The sequence below is a fragment of the Miscanthus floridulus genome, chromosome 1 (assembly GCF_019320115.1).
Source record: "Miscanthus floridulus cultivar M001 chromosome 1, ASM1932011v1, whole genome shotgun sequence".
NCBI classification, from domain to species: Eukaryota; Viridiplantae; Streptophyta; class Magnoliopsida; order Poales; family Poaceae; genus Miscanthus; species Miscanthus floridulus.
In genome coordinates, this window is record NC_089580.1 from 75,215,996 (window position 1) to 75,224,015 (window position 8,020).

The following is an 8,020-nucleotide window of genomic DNA, read 5'->3' on the forward strand; positions in this document are numbered from 1 at the left end:
TGGCTGGCTCAAGCTCACTCTCTTGCACATTTTCATTGACATAGCAACCTTGTGAGCTTAGCCAAAGCACTCCCACTCATCTCCATCATTGATCCATCATCTTTGTGAGATTGGGAGAGAATCCAAGTGCATTACTTGAGTGATTGCATCTAGAGGCACTTGGTATTCGTGTTGCGCTGCGGATTTCGCTTGTTACTCTTGGTGGTTGCCACCACCTAGACGGCTCGGTGCAGCGGTGGAGGATCGGCATGAGTTGGTGATTGTTCGTGGCCGCCTTCAATGATTGTGAGGGGAGTTGTACCTTCCCCGGCGGAGTGTCGAAAGGTAACTCTAGTAAATTGCTCATGTCATTGAGTTACCTCACTTGTGGGTAGGTTCTTGTGGTGTCCAATCGTGTGGACGAGGCTTGTGAAACACCTCTTAGCCGCCGAACCACCAAGTATTGGTCGACACAATGGGGACTAGAGTGTTGGCAAGCACATGAACCTCAGGAGAAAAATTGGTTGTCTCTTGTCATTTGCATTCTCCCAGTGATTGGCTTAATCTTCATCTTGTGATTGGTTCATCCCCTACACGGCGGTATAATCACCCTACTCACTTAATTACATTCTTGCAAACTAGTTGATACAAGCTCTTTAGTGTAATTAGAATTGAGAGCTTGCTTTATTATTTACATTCATCTAGTTGAGCTCTTTAGAGTAGCAAGATTGAGAGCTCTTAGTGAGTAGTTACATAGCAAGTTTGGGTGCCTAAGTAATCATTGCAACTAGAATTGTTGGATAGGTGGCTTGCAACCCTTGTAGAGCTAGAGCAAGTTTGCATTACGCTATTTGTCGTACTAATCAAATTGCTCTAGTTGATTTGTAGATTTTTAAATAGGCTATTTACCCCCCTCTAGCCATATTAGGACCTTTCACGGACTCTGCGCCAGCGTCCGGTCACCCCAGAGCCAGTGTCTGGTCAGTATTTGACCCTCTATTCACTTCCAACTCTCGATCATATATGAACAAAGTTTGCTCCAATGGATCTAAAGGCTTTTTAGGAGCTACCTAGTGCTAGATTTAGCAAGTGTGCACCACACCTAACTCACTAGACTCACCTAGGTCAAGCTACCCATCCATACCCCCTTAATAGTACGGCCAAAGAAAAAACAAAGTCCTAAACTACTCTAAGTGTCTCTTCCACTCCAATCGATACTTAGAACTAGTCCATCCTTAACCTTGTCATCCATCCTTTGAAAACCAAAATGATTTCCATCATAGGGGCATGACCACAATGATAGCCCAATCGATCTCCATTACCATGACCTAACTTAATTGTCTCTACAAAACACACGTTAGTCCTAGTAATCACGTATTGTCATTAATCATCTAAACCCAACTAGGGGCCTAGATGCTTTCAATCTCCCCCTTTTTGGTGATTGATGATAATACCACCTCGAGTATGTGAAAGAGTTAAGGTTTTTAACATGCTTGGTTCATATAAGTTTTTGACAGTAAGAACAAAGGAGTTAGGTAAGCTTATATAACCCAAGCCAACATGATGTACTCAAAAGATATGAGATAAGCATGAGTACAAGTAATAAAGCTCATTTGCATTGGAGTAAAAATGCGGAAGCAAAGCAAATGAGCATAACACTAGTGATATGACATATAAAAGATTCAAAGTAGAGAGCACACATGTCCAATATGACGATCACATAGATATCACTATCACATAAATATAGTTTGATGCATGAAAGTAAACACACACGAATGCATAATAGTGCATCACACATAAAAACCAAATATAATAGAATACTAAGCTCCCCCTAAGTCACTCCCCTTAGTCTAACATACTCGATCCCTCTCCCCTTTGGCATCAAACATCAAAACCTAAGGGTCGGTTGGCAGGGCTGCAGCAGACGAGTCGGGCGCTGAGGTATGAGGAGCAAGCTAGAACTATGTGCCATCATCATCTAACCCTAAGCTCGGAGCTGTCTAACCCTGTGTAGCTGGAAGTGATGCTGAAGCGGTCTGGGTTGGATCAGGGACTGGAGCGGCCATAGACTGTGTAGGTATCACTGAGGCAGGCGGCTCTGATGATGCAACAGAAGAAGGGAGCATCTCTGTAGTCCTAGTAATAGGTGCAACTATAGAAGGACCTGGGACATGTAAATATGATGGAGTAGGATGCCCTATCAACTCACTGAAAGTCACTCCAAGGCTCTTGGAGACTGAGGTATCTGCCACTAGCAGTGAAGAAGTCTGAGCCAGTGTGAAGCCCGTCTAAAAAGGTGTGAACTACGGGGCTAGCACTAGTGAGGCAAACCACTAGGACACATGCTCTGTAGGTGAAGCAAACTATGCTGGTGGTTGTCCCTAACTCTGAAGCCCACTAGGCTATAATGCTGGAGTCATAGAAGTGGTGGCAGGCTGACCAAGCTAGGGTGAAGGCTGAGGCGGTGGAGCCCCAATAGCTGTCACAATATGCTGCATGAACCGAAGTAGCTGTTGCTGCATGAGAAGCTGCTACTGATGCATGGCCTACTGCTGCTGCTGTATAGCCTGCTGCTGTGCTGGATCGCCTACTGCTATCGCTGGAACTCTCCTGCCTAGTCTAAAACTATGCAAAAGTGTAGCTGTCTCCTGAGCCTGGCGAGTCTGATCTTGCCTCATCCGCTCAAGTATGGCAAGTAGAGCAGGGTCTGTCTGCGATGCAGGTGGAGCTGAACTAGAGCTACCGGCCTCGTGGTCATGTCGTTGTAGAGGCATATGAGGAATAGGCTAGTAGTCATCATCTGAGCTGTCACTGGGGTCGCTCGCGACAATCCCCTCCTACTGAGCATCAAGCTGCTCCTCCTCTATAGCTGCTATGCCCCTGATGGTCTCATCCTGCTGAGCTGTAGTCTCTAGCACCTCTGGACATCAGCTTGGCTGGTTGGGTGTCCTCACTGCACTATGACGGATCATCTGAGTCATGTTGTATGTAGGGAACTGTATAGTAGCACCACTATACTTTGTCAGCATCTATGGTGGCCTCACAGTAACTGCCCTATGGATCAGGAATGTAATCCAATGAGCATAGGACAGCTGCCTGTGACCCCTGAACCCCTCTCCAATAGTATCCTCCATCTCTGATAGACGGAGCTCCCAAATGTCAAACACTGTCTGCTGCATCAGAGAGTTCAATAACCATAACTATATGTGAGTCAAGCCCTCATGATACCCCATCCTCAGAAGCAGTGTCCTCCGCATAATGGCATCCAGCACTCTAGCTATAAGAGTGAGATCACTGGGTGTCCTGCTTGACCCCTCACTGAATGGCTCTGTAAAGCAATGGCAGACTAGATCTATAGAGGGCACAAGACCACCATGAGGGCGTCTAGGAGGCGTTGTCTGTCTATAGCAAACTTCATGTAGCCGGATGGGCTGCTCCTAAAGTCTAAGTATCTCTCTAACCCTAGTGCTCATCAGCCTATAATCTCTGCCTCTAAAAGCAAAGTGAATGAATCTATACTGCGGGTCAATCCAAAGTGTAGCATAGAACTGATGGACCCAAGATGAAACATATAAGCCTACCCATCCAAGTAAATCTGTCAGCCCTAGTTGGTAAGATAGGTAAGGGCGAATATGCTCTCCAGTTGCTGCAACAATGGTCTCAATGTTGCACACCCTCTGAGATCTGAATACTGCCCCACTATTAAGATATGCATTATAAAAATCTTCCTACAGAGGTGTGTAGAAATCCTCTAAAGCACTCTCATCCCGCCTCGGCAGGAACCACTGCTCAAAGTCTACAAATCTGAGCTGCTGAACCTGCTTGGCTATGGCGGCCCTCAAATCTAAGTGAGTCACTAGAGGCAGACCCTGTGGTCTAGGCGGTGGACGTGAACCCCTCTGCTGTGTCTCTAACCTCGGTGTGACTGGAGCATGGGTACGACCAGAGCGGCAAAGCTATGGCTAAGGTGCCTGCTCTGTCTCCTTGGCTTGCTCTCCCTCCTGAGTCTACTCTGCTAGCTATGGCTACTGCTAAGGCTCCCCTTGAGACTAACTCTCATCAATAGCGACACGCCATCCTCCAACCATGAGAATCCTAGCTGGACCACCATGACGGTGCTCAACCTGCTCAAGTGCAGCCCTCGTAGATGGAGAAAGCTGATCTGCAATAACAACACCACTCCGAGCACCTCCTCTCTCTACGCACTCTGTGGCCTCTGCAACTACGACTACTCTCGTTGTATCTGCATCAGGGTACTTGCGCTTCCTCGTTGCTAGCTTCTTCATCACCTTACCTTTTGCATCTGTAGGCTGGCGAGGCGGGGGCCTCGGATCCTCATCACTGGGACCACCTCCAACATTCTTGACATGAGCCATATGACGAAGCTGAGAAGAACAACTGCTGCTGATAAGGATCAACTATCACTTCTGAGGCTTGGCCTCGATCCGTACTCACGAGCTTGGCCCTGAGTTAACTGACAACTGCCAATGGGACCACAACGGCATCGACTCGCTGCACGATAGAATAGATAGGATATATAAATAAATACAATATATCTAGAGATACGAAACCCTAAGAAAGCAAGCAATGGATACGAATTTGGAAATGAGGGCTTGCTACCTTACGAACCGGCGAATCGACAAGAAGAGGAACGAATCGGGGAACCACTGGATCGGCAATGCGAGGCTAGGGTTAGGGTTGTGGTGAAGTTCGGCGGCCATGCAATGCAATGAGGGCACTGGATGCAACACTGAAGTAGGGCAGGGCCAAGGCAGTGCTAGGGAATGGCGTGGGCAGCGATGTAGGAGCACGACACAGGAGCAGAGAGCACGGCGGCAGCGCTGGTGCATAGCGAGGCACGGCGCTGGAGCTTGCAACACGACAACATAGAGGAGCGGCGATGCATGAGCATGGGGAGAAGCGGCGCTGCTGTGGCGGTGTTGAGCTAGGGCGTGGGCAGGAGCGGGTGTGCAGTGGGGGCTCGGCGCGAGTAGGGTGCCGGCGCAACGGTGCAGAGGCGCGGCAGCCCGGATGTGGTGGCGCACGGCGAGCGGGTGGTGGCGCAGCTAGGGCACATGGCGCGGCAGCTCGGGTACGGCAAAGTCGGCGTGGCGGATGGATATGGGAGAGATCAGGGTGTGTACAGTTATAAGGGGTCCCCGACGGAACAGATAAGGAAACAGAGAAGAATCCAGATGCCGCACGATTCCTACTGATCGGATGCTCTGGTGGCAGCGACCGGACGCTGCCACCCAGCGTCCGGTCGATTCCAAAGAGGTCTGAAATCCTTGGAATCACGATCGGACATGTCCGATCACCACTGACCAGACGCAGCCAGAGTCTGGTCGATCCTAAATTCGTCTTCTTCGCTTGATCGGACGCTGGATCACCATCTGACCGGACGTAGGGAAAGCACTATTTTAGCATTCGGTCACTCCTTCTCCATAGCAGTTCACCTCCTATGAATTGACCGGACGTTGGACTTCAGAGTCCGGTGCAGTGTCTGGTCACTCTTTTTCCAGCAAATCTTTAAAGTCCTTCGTGCTGCCTGTTTCCAATCAAGTCCCAACTTTAATGAGATCAAAATAAACACCAATTGGGACTGATGTGAGTGACCTCTCTCAAACCCTCAATTTTTTTAATATTTTACCTTAGGCTATAATTCTTTTTAAGAAAATAGGTAATAAGAGGGCAATTGAAGATAAACGATAAAGCAACATTCATGCATATGCAATGCAATACATGAAAATAAATCTAGTTGCTTGTCAAGTTTGATCCAAGGTTAAGCTTCTTCACATGCTTTTCAGCGGTTATCTTAACCATGTTAGACAAGCCCTATATGCTTTACCATAAAAAGTAAACATGTTGTATGTTACAATGCAATGTAAGGGACAACACAAGCTCATTTTTTAGTGAAGTTACTAAAATCAAGAACATTGAGCTCATTCCGCAATTGACAAAAAGTTGCCTCATCTAGCGGTTTAGTGAAGATATCCGCCAATTGATCCTCGGTCCTTACACCTTCTAATGAAATATCATTCTTTGCAACATGATCTCTAAGAAAGTGATGACGGATATCTATATGCTTGGTGCGAGAGTATTGAACCGGATTATTTACAAGTTTTACTGTACTTTCATTATCGCACAAAAGAGGTACTTTTTCTAGAACTACACCATAGTCTAGCAAAGTTTGTTTCATGTAAAGTATTTGTGCACAACAAGCACCCGTGGCAATGTATTCCACTTCGGCGGTGGACAAAGCCACACTATTTTGTTTCTTGGAGGACCAAGACACAAGTGATCTACCAAGCAAATGGCACCCTCCGGATGTGCTTTTTCTATCCACTTTGCAACCGACATAATCCGAATCGAAATAGCCAACTAATTCAAATATAGCTCCTTTGGGATACCAAAGGGCAATGCTTGGTGTGTGCTTAAGGTACCTAAGGATTCTTTTAACGACAATCAAATGAGTTTCCTTAGGATTAGCTTGAAATCTAGCACACATACACACACTAAACATGATGTCGGGCCTAGATGCGGTTAAATATAACAAGCTACCAATCATAGAGTGGTAGAGAGTTTGATCAACCGTGTTACCTCCCTCATCTAGGTTGAGATGTCCATTAGTTGACATTGGTGTCTTGATTGACTTACATTCATCCATCTTGAATCTCTTGAGAAGATCATTTGTATATTTCTCTTGAGAGATGAAAATCCCTTCTCTTATTTGCTTGACTTGAAAACCAAGAAAGAATGTAAACTCTCCAATCATTGACATCTCGAACTCTTTCGACATTAATTCACCAAACTCTTTGCAAGAATCTTTATTTGATGATCCAAAGATGATATCATCAACATACACTTGACAAATGAAGATATGCTCATCAAGCTTCTTGGTGAATAGTGTGGTGTCGACCTTCCCAATGGTGAAGCCCTTCTCAATGAGGAAGTCCCGAAGGCGCTCATACCAAGCTCTTAGGGCTTGTTTAAGCCCATATAACGCCTTAGATAACCTATAAACATGATTAGGATACCTAGGGTCTTCAAACCCGGGAGGTTGATCAATATAGACTAGTTCATTAATAAAGCCATTTAAAAATGCACTTTTCACATCCATTTGATATAGTTTCATGTCATGATGTGATGCATATGAAAGGAGGATACGAATGGCTTCTAGTCTTGCAATCAGTGCAAAGGTCTCTCCAAAAATCCAAACCTTCAACTTGAGAGAACCCCTTTGTAACTAGTCTTGCCTTGTTCCTCACAACTACGCCTTGATCATCTTGCTTGTTGCGGAACACCCACTTTGTTCCAATGACTCTTGCACCTTTTGGCCACTCTTCAAGAGTCCAAACTTCATTGTGGGTGAAGTTGTTCAACTCTTCATGCATGGCATTTATCCAATCTAGATCTTGAAGAGCTTCTTCTATCTTAGTAGTCTCAAAGCAAGAGACAAAAGAGTGATGTACAATAAATGAAGCAAGTTTTTGTGAGCGAGTCATTACACCCTTTGATGGACTCCCTATGATGAGATCTTGTGGATGATCTTGTAGTAAAGGTGTGTTTCTTCTATTGACCACTTGAGGAGGAGGTTGTGGAGCATCAACATCTTGTGCTTGTACCACCATTTGATCATGGGAAACATGAGTGTCTTCATTTTTTACTCTCTCATCTTTATCACCATCTTGTGGCATATTTGATGAAGAAGATGGATCAATCACTTATACATCATCTTCAGGCTTGATGTCTCCAACCGGAATGTTCTTCATAGCCTCCCTTAATGGTTCATCACCTACATCATCAAGATTCTCATGTGCTCCTTGGGAGCCATTAGATTCATCAAATTCCACATCATATGTTTCTTCAACCAAGCCGGTGGCATGATTAAATACTCTATATGCTTTGGACTTTGATGAGTAACCAACAAGAAAACCAATATGACAACGTCTTTGAAACTTCCCTAGGTGTTGCCGCTTTTTGTAGATGTAGCATTTGCAACCAAACACCCTAAAGAAGGAGACGTCTGGCTTTTTTCTAT